The sequence below is a fragment of the Sarcophilus harrisii genome, chromosome 2 (genome assembly GCF_902635505.1).
Source record: "Sarcophilus harrisii chromosome 2, mSarHar1.11, whole genome shotgun sequence".
In the NCBI taxonomy this organism is placed as follows: domain Eukaryota; kingdom Metazoa; phylum Chordata; class Mammalia; order Dasyuromorphia; family Dasyuridae; genus Sarcophilus; species Sarcophilus harrisii.
Window position 1 is genome coordinate 234,968,935 of NC_045427.1, and position 12,621 is coordinate 234,981,555.

Sequence of the window (12,621 nt, forward strand, 5' to 3'; positions counted from 1 at the left end):
ATAAAATGTGTCCCATTTAAGGGAGGCCAATTTTCTGAAGGCCCTGTGGTAATGCAAACACACCTGTAGATATAAAGAGCTATACTTACAGCCAGCATTCACTCATCAACCAAAGCTGGATGGACTCAGATGGCAGTTAATTAATAAATTGTACCATTAAAATTTAGCACCTTTAGGCAATAAGCCCAACACAGCATAATCTGGTCCTTGTCAACAGGCTGGTGCCTGTCTGCTGTAGGTGCCTCAATTTTTTTTTTTATCCAGCTGGTAAATATTTACATGATGGGCAGGTCTGAAAAGGGTGTGAATTTATGTACTTCTATGGGTTTCCAGGACTAGAAGAATATTGTCTCAACGAGATTTGAGGTTAATTACATAAAGACGAACATCAGTGGATTCATCTTCACTGAAAAGATACTGGACAAAAAGAGTGTTTGGGCCCAAGTCAGGAGAACAGCAGTTCTCACGCTAATGGTAGCAAGCTAGGGGCAGATATATGGCCTAAGGTTTTTGGTACGATTATTGTAGCTCAGAATAAGAATCCTGGTTTCTGAAAAAGAAACAAATGAAAACATGGAATGCAGATGAAAATGTGTCTGTTCCTTTCCAAAACAGATGTGCTGGCATTTCAACCCGGATGACTTTAAGTCCCCAAAACAGGATGTACAAGCATTAAGCTCCACTAATTATGATGTATATTTCTCATCACCTAGCAAGTAAAGCTTTCAAGGGAGAACTCTTCAAATAACTTCAAGGACTCCAGACCATGTCAAGCACAGGTACATAAATATAAGTAGGAAGAACTGATATATATATATATATATATATATATATATATATCAAATGAAGGAGAAAAAGGAATTTTTGATCAATTGATCAATTTGATCAATATATATATATATATATATATATATATATATATATATATATACATAGTACATTGTATGCATTGAAATGGCATACCATGATAAAGTGAATTAGTAGACTGAGTGCAAATCCTATTTCTCATGTATATTAGCAATATGAGCGTAGGCAAATAACCTAACTTCCCAGGGTGCCTGGAAACTCTTTTTTTTTCTTTTTTTTTAAAAATTCATTTACTTTCATTTTAATTTATGGAATAAAACAAACATTTCTACAACATAGTATAATACATTTTTAAAAGATTGTACAGGACGGCAACAAGACTAGACAGAGATCAATTCTGATAAACGTGGCTCTCTTCAACAATGAGATGGTTCAAATAAATTCCAATTGTTCAGTGATGAAGGGAGCTATCTATACCCAGAGAGAGGACTACAACATAGCATTCTCATTCTTTCTGTTTTTGTTTGCTTGCATTTTGTTTTCTTTCCCAATTTTTTTTCTTCTTGAATCAATTTTTATTGTGCAACAAGATAACTGTATAAATTTGTATATGTATATTAGATTTAACATATACTTTAACATATTTAACATGTATTAGACTACCTGCCATCTAGGGAAAGGAATGGGGGGAAAGAGAGGATAATTTGGAACAGAAGGCTTTACAAGAGTCAATGCATATGTTTTATAAATAAAAAGCTTTAATAAGAAATAGTAATAATAATAAATATTGTACAGGAAACTGCAAATTGTTGTTCTACTTGTTATTCCTCTTAAATATGTAATAAGATTATCATATAAATTTTTTTTCTATTTTTTCTCCTCTCTTCCCATCCTAGAGATGGCTATCATTAGATATACACACAGACATAGAGACAAGCACACACACACACACGCACACACACACACACACACACACACACAGTATCCTATGCACACTCCTCTTTATCAGTTCTTTCTTGGATGCAGATAGCACTTTTCTTCAGAGATGCTTTATAGTTAATTTGGATATTTAAAAAAGTCAAAATTAGTTGTTTGCTCAAAGTCATTCTTAAAACAATATTGTCATTAGTATATACAATGTTCTCTTGGTTCTGCTCATTTTGCTCTTCATTATTATCAAGTCTTTCCAGGCTTTTGTAAGGTCAGATTGTTGACCTGCTTAAGTGAAAGGGATTTCCACACTGGGATAATCATGAAATCACAGGGGAATTCTTTAGGCCTGGGGAAATGTATGAGACTTCATGGTGAGAGAAAGAAAGATCTTATTCCTCAAGACATAAAGCTTAGAGTGAGGAGAGAACCTTCTATCCCATAGTGAGGATATAAAGACTGACTACCTCTGGCTATGACTGAAGCCTCTTATTTCCTCTTTTTTTCTCCTAACCTTACACACACACACACACACACACACACACACACACACAAATTGTTTTTACTCTTCTTGATAAAACAATGGGAAGTCTATATATAGTTTTAATCTAAAGGAATTACTTTTGATAGTCTTATGTTTATATCTATCTTTTTCAGTGAAATCATAGATCCAGTCCCTTTCCCTCTCCCTATCCAAAGGGATAGATATTATTTAGGAAAGGAAGAAATAGCTTTTTTTGGTAGTTTCTGACTATCTTTTAAAGCTTTATGTTTTCAAAATATATGCATACTTTTCAACATTCACCCTTGCAAAACTTTGTGTTCCAATATTTTCCTTCCCTTCCTCCTACCCCCTCCCTTAGACAGCAAGTAATACAATATATGCTAAACACATGCAATTCTTCTATATATATTTCCACAATTATCTTGCTGCACAAGAAACATCAGATCAAAAAGGGAAAAAAATGAGAACGAAAACAAAATACAAGCAAACAACAACAAAAAGTGAAGATACTATTTTGTGATCTCCACAGTCCCAACAATCATCTCTCTGGGTGCAGATGACTCTCTCCATCACAAGATCATTGAAACTGGTCTAAATCGATTGGCTAGAATGACAGGAAAAGATAATGCAGAATTTTGGAGGGGATGTGGGAAAACTGGAACACTAATACATTGTTGGTGGAACTGTGAATACATCCAACCATTCTGGAGAGCAATTTGGAACTACGCTCAAAAAGTTATCAAACTGTGCATACCCTTTGATCCAGCAGTATTACTACTGGGCTTATTTCCCAAAGAGATCTTAAAGAAGGGAAAGGGACCTGTATGTGCCAAAATGTTTGTGCAAAATGAATGGATGCCCTTAAATTGGAGAATGGTTGGGCAAATTGTGGTATATGAATGTTATGGAATATTATTGTTCTGTAAGAAATGACCAGCAGGATGAATACAGAGAGGATTGGCAAGACTTACATGAACTGATGCTGAGTGAAATGAGCAGAACCAGCAGATCATTACATACCTCAACAATGATACTGTATGAGGATGTATTCTGATGGAAGTGGATTTCTTCAACAAAAAGAAGATCTAACCCAGTTTCAATTGATAAAGGATGGACAGAAGCAACTACACCCAAAGAAAGAACACTGGGAAATGAATGTAAACTGTTTGTATTTTTGTTTTTCTTTCTGGGTTATTTTTACCTTCTGAATCCAATTCTCCCTGTGCAACAAGAGAACTGTTCAGTTCTGCACACATATATTGTATCTAGGATATACTGTGACATATTTAACATATACAGGACTGCTTGCCATCTGGGGGAGGGGGTGGAGAGAGGGAGGGGAAAAGTCAGAACAGAAGTGAGTGCAAGGGATAATGCTGTTAAAATTACCCAGGCATGAGTTCTGTCAATAAAAAGTTATAATTATGAAAAAAAAAGAAATACAAAAAAATGATAGAACATGAGACTAAAAAAAAAAGAAAAAAGAAACTGGCCTGAATCATCTTATTGTTGAAGAGGGCCACATATATTAGAATTGATCATCATATCTTGTTGCCGTGTACAATGATCTCCTGGTTCTGCTCATTTCACTTAGCATCAGTTTATATAAGTCTCTCCAGGCCTGTCTGAAATCATCCTGCTGGTTGTCTCTTACAGAACAATAGTATTCCATAATATTCATATACCATTCTCCAGCTGATGGGCATCCACTCAGTTTCCAGTTTTTGGCCACTACAAAGAGGGCTGCCACAAACATTTTTGCACATGTGGGTCCCTTTCCTTCCTTTAAGATCTCGTTGGGATATAAGCCCAGTAGTAACACTGCTGGATCAAAAGGTATATGCACAGTTTGATAACTTTTTGAGCATAGTTCCAAATTGCTCTCCAGAATGGCTGCATCCGTTCACAACTCCATCAACAATGTATCAGTGTCTCAGTTTTTCCACATCTTCTCCAACATTTGTCATTATCTTTTCCCATCATTTTAGCCAATCTGAGAGGTGTGTACCTCTTAATTTGCATTTCCCTGATCAGTAGTGCTTTAAAGCATTTTTTCATATGCTTATAAATGGTTTTAATTGAAGAAATAACTTTTTAAAGAGGGAACCACACCATTCATACAGCAAGGCTGCCCTTGATCAGAGTTTGTCCAATAGAGACAAAATAAAGTTGAAATTCAGAGCAGCTTCCATGGCATAGTGGAAACAGTGCAAGGTTTGGAGTCTGGAAAGCCAGAACTCCAATTCCACCTCAGCCACTTCTGAACTAGGTGTTCATGGGTGGGTCATTAGCCTCTCTAGCATCTGTCTGTCAGAATAATGGTGGGGATCAATGAAATAACATATATGAAGTCCCTTGCAAACCTTAAAATTAGTGTTATGTAAAGGCTATAGCTACTATTATAGCAGACAACTCTAGATGCCAGGCCCTAGCATCCCCTGAACTACTGACCTACACTCAGGGGGACACAATTTGTTCCCTCAACTCCAGAGAAGATACACAATATCAAAGCTTTAATACATTGGTCAATACTCAGCTCCCTCATTCTTCGCAATAGTATGTACTTTCATTCTAAGACCAGGGAGGAGGAAAACAGGAAAGTTTGTAGGCTGTGAAGGGCAGACATTCAAATAGCTGCCAGTGGGTGTCTCAGAAATGTGGGCTGTGTAGTGGGTGGGAATGGGGGCCGGGGTCCAAATAATCCATAGAGGATACTCTGAGATCTTTAAAAGGGCCTTTTCTCCCTCAAACTGAAGGGCCTCATTGTTAATTAAATGCTGAGGGAAGAAGTGTCACTTGTGAACAAGATTTCTTTGTAACCCTTTTATAAAATAAATAAAAACAATGAATTGACTGGTCTCTCCAGTCTTCTTAAATGATCATGGGTTTACTAAATCTGAGATAAATCTCTAGATTAACGTGCTCACATCATAATCTTTGCCATATTTAGCACACTCATGATGCAGATGCCCAGCAAGTTACTGTCAATTTTGTCTTCCCAAGAGAAAAAAAAAACACCCTCCTGGACTTTTATTGCCCTGCTCCTATTAGTTCTGGATCAAATGCCCAAAAGATTAGCAAACCAAAGGCTTAATCCACCCTAACCCAGACCCAGTCTTTCCTGGTTATTGTCACCACCACTATCGTCATTTACAATTCTTTATTTACTTTTTAAAAGTCTGCTAAAACCTAAATCTTTCCTGACTTTCTAGTATTTTTACATGGTTTTTGCTTTTGTTTTTTCCATGGTTCATAGTAGAATGTCTGACATAGTAAATGATCAATAGATGCTCATTGATTGATTGATCATTGATTGTCCCATTGGGATACAAACTGAAATTATCCTGCTAGAATTATTGCTAGACTTTAATCTATAGAGAAAACACAGTTCAGCTTAATAGCAGTCACAATATTGATCCATAATACTTGAATATATGCAAAATATTTTCTCAAAACTACCTTTTGATCTGATGGACATGGCCATCTTCAGCAATGAGATGAACCAAATCAGTTCCAATAGAGCAGTAATGAACTGAAGCAACTACACCCAGGAAAAGAACTCTGGGAGATGACTATGAACCACTACATAGAATTCCCAATCCCTCTATTTTTGTCTGCCTGTATTTTTTATTTCCTTCACAGGCTAATTGTACATTATTTCAGAGTCCAATTCTTTTTATACAGCAAATTAACTGTTTGGACATGTATACATATATTGTATTTAACTTACACTTTAACATATTTAACATGTATTGGTCAACCTGCCATTTGGGGGAAGGGGTGGGGGGAAGAAGGGAAAAAGTTGGAACAAAAGAATTTGCAACTGTCAATGCTGAAAAAATAACCATGCATATATCTTGTAAATAAAAAGCTATAATAAAAAAACTACCCTTTGAAACAAATGTTCCTCATTTTAAGAGGATCAAGACAAAGAGAAATGACCATTCATTGATCATTATCATCTAATAAGTATGGTATATGAGCTGGAATTTGAACATAAGTCTCTCCTAAGTCCAAGAAGAAAGCTGGCTCTCTGACTTCCTCCAAGCTATCTCCAAGCTTCCAGCTTTACATTCTTAGCAGAAATTATATCTAATTCAACAGAGGAAAAGTTGGGTCAACATCTAAATAGATAGAAAGGGAAGGCTGGCTAGAGCAAAGTATTATTGTTCTATCAGGAAGTTCATTCATCAGTACATGGAGACAGATGCTTGGTAGAATTTGCATTTCTGTGGTAAGAACTTTGCTATCCCTTCAAAATATGGCCTGAGGAACCGCCACACAATTTTCCAGTACAAAAGAAGCAGAGGCAAGGATCCAGAATTTTGAATTAATCTCCAGTACCACTACCCCAAGCTAAAATGAGATTTGGAAATGGCAATGACAGTTCTCGTCTTTCTCCTTAACCCAAATATTTCCTCCTAAATCCATGTTTCAAACTATTCCTTTTGGGAGAGAAGAATCAAAATCATTAATGACTGGGGAAAGGCTAGAAGGCCTGAAGTAAAGGGAAGCAACATTTGATCTGAAGCTTGAATAGAGTCACAGTTTCTAAGAATATAGACAATTCTCCCTTTACATAAGTATACTGTTCTACAAACCTCTACACAAGGTGATTTTTACTTATGGGAATTTGCCGGAGTGGGGAAGGAAGGGAAGGAGGCAGTAGCCCACTGGCACATATTTCATGAACACTTGGGGGCTGCAGACAAAGTAAAAGCAGGAGGCAGAATACACAGAGCCAAGGGCTAGGGCCAGACATGGGGATCCTAGGCAGAATCAATAGGAAAAACACGTGGAAACAGATACTCAGGTGAGCAGACAAAGTGAGTCAAAAATTTACACTATCAATCCAGAGGTTTTATTTGGGGGGAGGGAGGTTGGTTTAAATTTTTTTTCAAAACATATGTATGGATAATTTTCAACATTCAACATTGTATTCCAATTTTTCCCTCCCTTCTCCCCACGCCCTCCCCTATACAGCAAGTAATCTAATATATGTTAAACATGTCCAATTCTTCTATACATATTTCCACATTTATCACGCTGCACAAAAAATCAGATCAAAAAGGGGGAAAATGAGAAAGAAAACAAAATGTAAGCAAACTACAACAAAAAAGGTGAAAATATTTTGTTGTGATTCACACTCAGTTTTTACAGTCCTCTCTCCAGGTAATACCGGAGGTTTTAAGCCAAAGTCCCATGCTGTGGCAGTGGAGGTAGTGGTCTCTCCTGATCAGTTCTCCCACTTTCACTTGGGGATTTGTGGCAGGAGCAGGGAGAAAGAGCACAGTAATTAATGAACAGTAAAGTTAACATAAGTGGCTTTTATAAAAATTGTGGATTTCTTTCAGAATTCTTTATGTGAAGTCATATTCCAAGTTTATATAAAGAGAACTGTCAGTGACCAATTAGGCATGTGAGAAGTTTCATTAACTTGAGCCTTATCCTCATGATCCAATCATGTCTCAGGAGGAAGAGCATTCCAGTCCTGGGGGTATCGTGCTCGAAGGCACATAAGTAGGAATTGGAAGATTAGACACAGTAAACATCACCTTCACCAGTTTGGCTGGAATACAGAAAACATGACAGGGAATAAAGTGAAATAAATTTAGAGATAGGTGGAAATCAAATCTTGAAGAACTTTAAATGACAAACAAAGAAGTTTATATCTTCTCCTTAAGGTAACAGGAAGCCAATGGAGTTTCTTGAGCATATGAGTGTCATGGTTGGACCTGAATATCAACTTGTCAAGTTTTGAAGGATGAATTTGAGAGGAGATAGATTGGAGACAGGAACAACAATTACTCAAGTATTGAAATAGTCCTAACAAGATGTAACAAGAACCTGAATTAGAATAGTAACCTTGTGAATGGTGAGAAGGGGATGGATTTAAGAGATGTTAGGGACAATTAGTTCAAGCACAGTCTAGAGCAGTCCCAGAATAGAGACAAGATGTCATTTGACTCCACCTTGTCACTCCTACTTCTTGTGACCATTAATCTCCCTTACAAAGTTCTGCAAATGGGATGTCTAAATGCATACCAAAATGTGCCTATACAAAAGCTACTGCCTGCCAGAGGGCACCATTCACCAGGAAGGAGAAATTGGGAGTGAGTTCAGATGAAATGCTTCAGACAGGCAGCTCTAGGTTGGATCTGCTGTCATCATCACTTGCTATGATGCTGGTGGTGGTATATGAGGAATTCTAGAAAAATTAGCCATGATCCTGAACCTTTAACAGATATTCATGAACATCATGCTATAACCACCACAATGACAAATGGGATGGAAGACCCAGGATCAAAATGTTAAGCATAATATCTGGCTTATAGCAGAAATTAATAAATGCTTATTTCCTCTCTTATAAAGGCAGTGGAAAGAGCACTGGAATCTGGAGTCAGAAAGACTTGAATTCAAATCTCAGACTCAGACAGTGACTAGCTATGTCACCATGGGCAAGTAACTTAGCTTCTATTTGCCTCAGTTTCCACAATTGTAAAATGAGAATGAAAATATTACCTTTCTTACAGTGTTGTGAAGATCAAATGAAATAATATTTGTAAATAGTGCCTGAAACACAATATGCACTAGATAAATGATGATTTTCTTCTCTCCTCATAATTGCTACTATATAGGTTGATTCAATCTAAAACAGACCAGAAATGGACACCCCCCTCTCTTTTTGTTTATTTTTTAAAATACTCTGCACAAGTGTTGGTCAAGTTGTCCCACTCACTTCAGCTATCTGAGGTATCATTTGTATGAATTAGGATGTCAGGTATAAGGAATGGGAGAAAAAGAAATGTATATGAGTTATGTAGTGAAGTCAGAAACAAGATTTGACACTGGTTAACTATACAGTAGATTATTGTGGGTGAAGAATTTAGGATCATACTGAGGTCATGAGCCTGAGTCACTGAGAGAATGGTGATGCCCTTCATATTAATAGGGAGAATGGAAAAAGGAAAAATATTTGAGTCCATTCTTGCCTATGTCAGTAAGAACAATTAGTTCTTTTTCCCTCAAAAGTATTTTATTTTTCTGAATACATGGAAAGATAGTTTTCACTGTTCATTTTTGTAAAACTTTGTGTTCCAATTTTTTCTCCAAAACTTCCTTACCTACTCCCTCCCCAAGATGCAAACAATCTAATATAGGTTAAATATGTGCAATTCTTTCAAACATATTTCCATATTTGTCATGTTGTTCAAGAAAAATCAGACCAAAAGGGAGAAAACCATGAGAAACAAACAAAAAAAAGTGGAAATATTACGTTTCAAACCATATTCAGTCTCCATAGGTCTTTCTCTAAATGGAAAATAATTAGTTCTGTTTCAGACATTTTAAGTTTGAGATAACTACAGGGTATCTAATTGGATTAAGAGAGGTAGCTGAGGGGCAGCTAGGTGGTGCAGTGGATAGAGCACCAGCCCTGAAATCAGGAGGATCTAAGTTCAAGTTTGATCTCAGACACTAAGCACGTCCTACCTGTGTGACTCTGGGCAAGTCACTTGCCCCCAACTGCCTCAGGAAAAAACTAAAAATATAAATAAATTTAAATAAATAAATGAGAGGTAGCTGGTGATATAGGTCTGTAGCTCAGAATAGAGATTAGGTCTGGATGTATGGATCTAAGAGTTATTTGCTTAGAGATAATCATTGAGTTTATGGGAGCTATCAAGACCAGTGAGTAAGGGATTATAGCAGATAAATAGGAGAGAGACTAGGAAAGAGCAACTTGGGGGATACTCACAATTAGTGGGCTTGACAAAAGTAAAAAACTGAGATAAAATAGCCATGTATCTATGTATATGTCACTAAAGAGAGCAATGTCACTAAAATTAAGAATTAGGAAAATGACATATTATATGCAGAGGACACAGCAATATAAATGGGAGGACAAAAACAACATCAAAATGAAACTCAATGCTGTACAATTACAATTATCAAGCTTGATCAGGAAGGTAAGAAGGAAAAAATGTACCTCTCATCTTTCTTTGAGGAGATAGGAGACCATGAATGTAGAATAATGCACATTCTGTCAGATTCAGAGAATATGTTGATAGTTTTGTCAAATTGTTATTTTTTTCTCTTATTTTTTTTATTACTTGTTATAAAGGTTGAATCTCTGCAGACAAGAAATTCAAGAAATATATTTGAAAATGAATTTCATATAAAAACAAAAGATAATAATTATTTTTTCAAAAACTAGGTTAAATTAAGTTTTCTTTTCTTTTCTTTTTTTTTTTTTTAATGAACTGCTGGTCATTCAATCCCTGTCTTGCTACCTAGTACATGAGATCATGCAGAAATTGCTGCTGTCTCTCCCCCAGGCAGACAGCTTCAGCTTCCAAGATTCTCACCCAGACAGCCTGCCAGCACCTCTCTGAAAAACAGCCCCCTGTTCTATATCATATGCCACCTCTTTCAACCTCCCACAGGGGCAGGGCTGAAAAGAACAGGGCTCAGAGAGCAGAAATGGCCTGCCCAATGACAGTGACCCTTTGCATCTTTACTGTATGTGGCAGAATCTGGCCTTGCAAAAGTCTCCTTGTTGCCAATTAAACAATATTTTAACAGTTACAAATTATTACTAATACATAAAAACTTACAATGGAAACACTAGGAAAGGGTATCACCTCCTATTGCCATGGCAACTACATTTGGCACTCCATACAGCCAGGTTCTGTTTCCAGGGATAAATACAGCATAGCCAAACTCTCCCTCAGCATAGGAGGGGGCTGGTGAGAGAGTATGGGGACAGACAGAACAAGTTCCATATCAAAAGGCTTAAAAGGATACCTCAAAGCTTGGTCAAAGAATGCGATTCAAAAACTCCATGAGATCCCTTTTTAATTGATGGCAATGCTCCAATAATGATATTCCAATGAATGAGCTTTTAAGGAAATGTATCAGATGTTCTCATGCAACTGGTCTGTTCACAAGTATAGTTTGGAATGTGATTTGGAGAAGGGCCCAAGTCCATTCTTGCCTATGTCAGTAAGAACCAGCCTTCCCAAATGGAAAACTTATTCCATGTAAAACCCCAATTTATGATCTTTGTTGATGTAACTTTGAAGTTGTATTCTCAATGATTAACCTCAATAAACTGAAATGACTCATATGATTCAGAACTAAAGGGATGCTTATTGTTGTTGTTCAGTCATTTCAGTCTTGTCCAACTCTTCATGATTCCATTCAAGGTTTTCTTGGCAAAGATGTTGGAGTAGTCTGCCATTTCCTCCTCCAGCTCATTTTACAGATGAGAAAAGTAAGGCAAATAAGGTTAAGTGACCTGCCGAGGATCACATTGCCAGTAAGTGTCTGAGGGCAGATTTGACTCAGGAGGGATGGACATTCTATCCACAGTCGGGGTCCTCAAACTATGGCCCGTGGGCCAGATGCAGAGGACATTTATCCCCCTCACCCAGGGCTATGAAGTTTCTTTATTTAAAGGCCCACAAAACAAATTTTGTTTTTACTATATTCTGGCCCTCCAACAGTCTGAGGGATAGTGAACTGGCGCCCTATTTAAAAAGTTTGAGGACCCCTGATCTAGATGCTCCTATAAAAGAGACCTTAGAGATCATCTAATTGTCCAATCATTATGGAGGATTGTAGGTAAGCAAAGGGACACACAGAAAGTAATAATTTGCCTAAGGTTACATAGCCAAGGCAAGAACAAAGCTGGGATTCAAATGCAGATCATGGGTTCCTAGATGCCTTAGAGCTTGGTGGGAGAACTCAGAAACAATCCAGTCCCACCCCCTTATCTCACAGATGATGATAAAGTTGAGGGGACAGGAAGGTTGGGACTTGTCCCAAAATGCCAAATCTCAGGAGTGGGACTTTACCCAAGACTCTCTGACAGCAGAATTAGTTAGTGCTCCTTCTCTGAACCACATTACCATCTTAGAGCAAGAAGAAGGTGAAGGACTCACCGTGATTGATCTAAAGCCAGGCTAGCTCCCACCACATAGTCATATTCTGGACACAATGCCATGAGGAGGAGCAAAGAAAGATTCTACCATCTTCATTTGGTCTTTGGATAACTAAACTCCTTCCTCCTTCCCATTTACTTTGTAGGATAGTGATAGCAACTGGACCCATGGCTTTATTGATGTAGTGAATGTCCTTAGTGAAGAAACTCCCTCTTATGGATTTCAATACTAATTTGTCTATAACACTGAGACATCAGGGTTATGCAGGGTCTGTATGTCTCAGCAGTAGGACTTAAATCCAAGTATTCCTGGTTCTGGGAACAGCTAGAAGACACAGTGGAACTATGTCCAAAAGGTTATAAAATGGTGCTACCCTTTGATCCAGCAATACCATTGTTAGATCTGTAACTCCAAAAAGATCAAAGGAAAAGACAA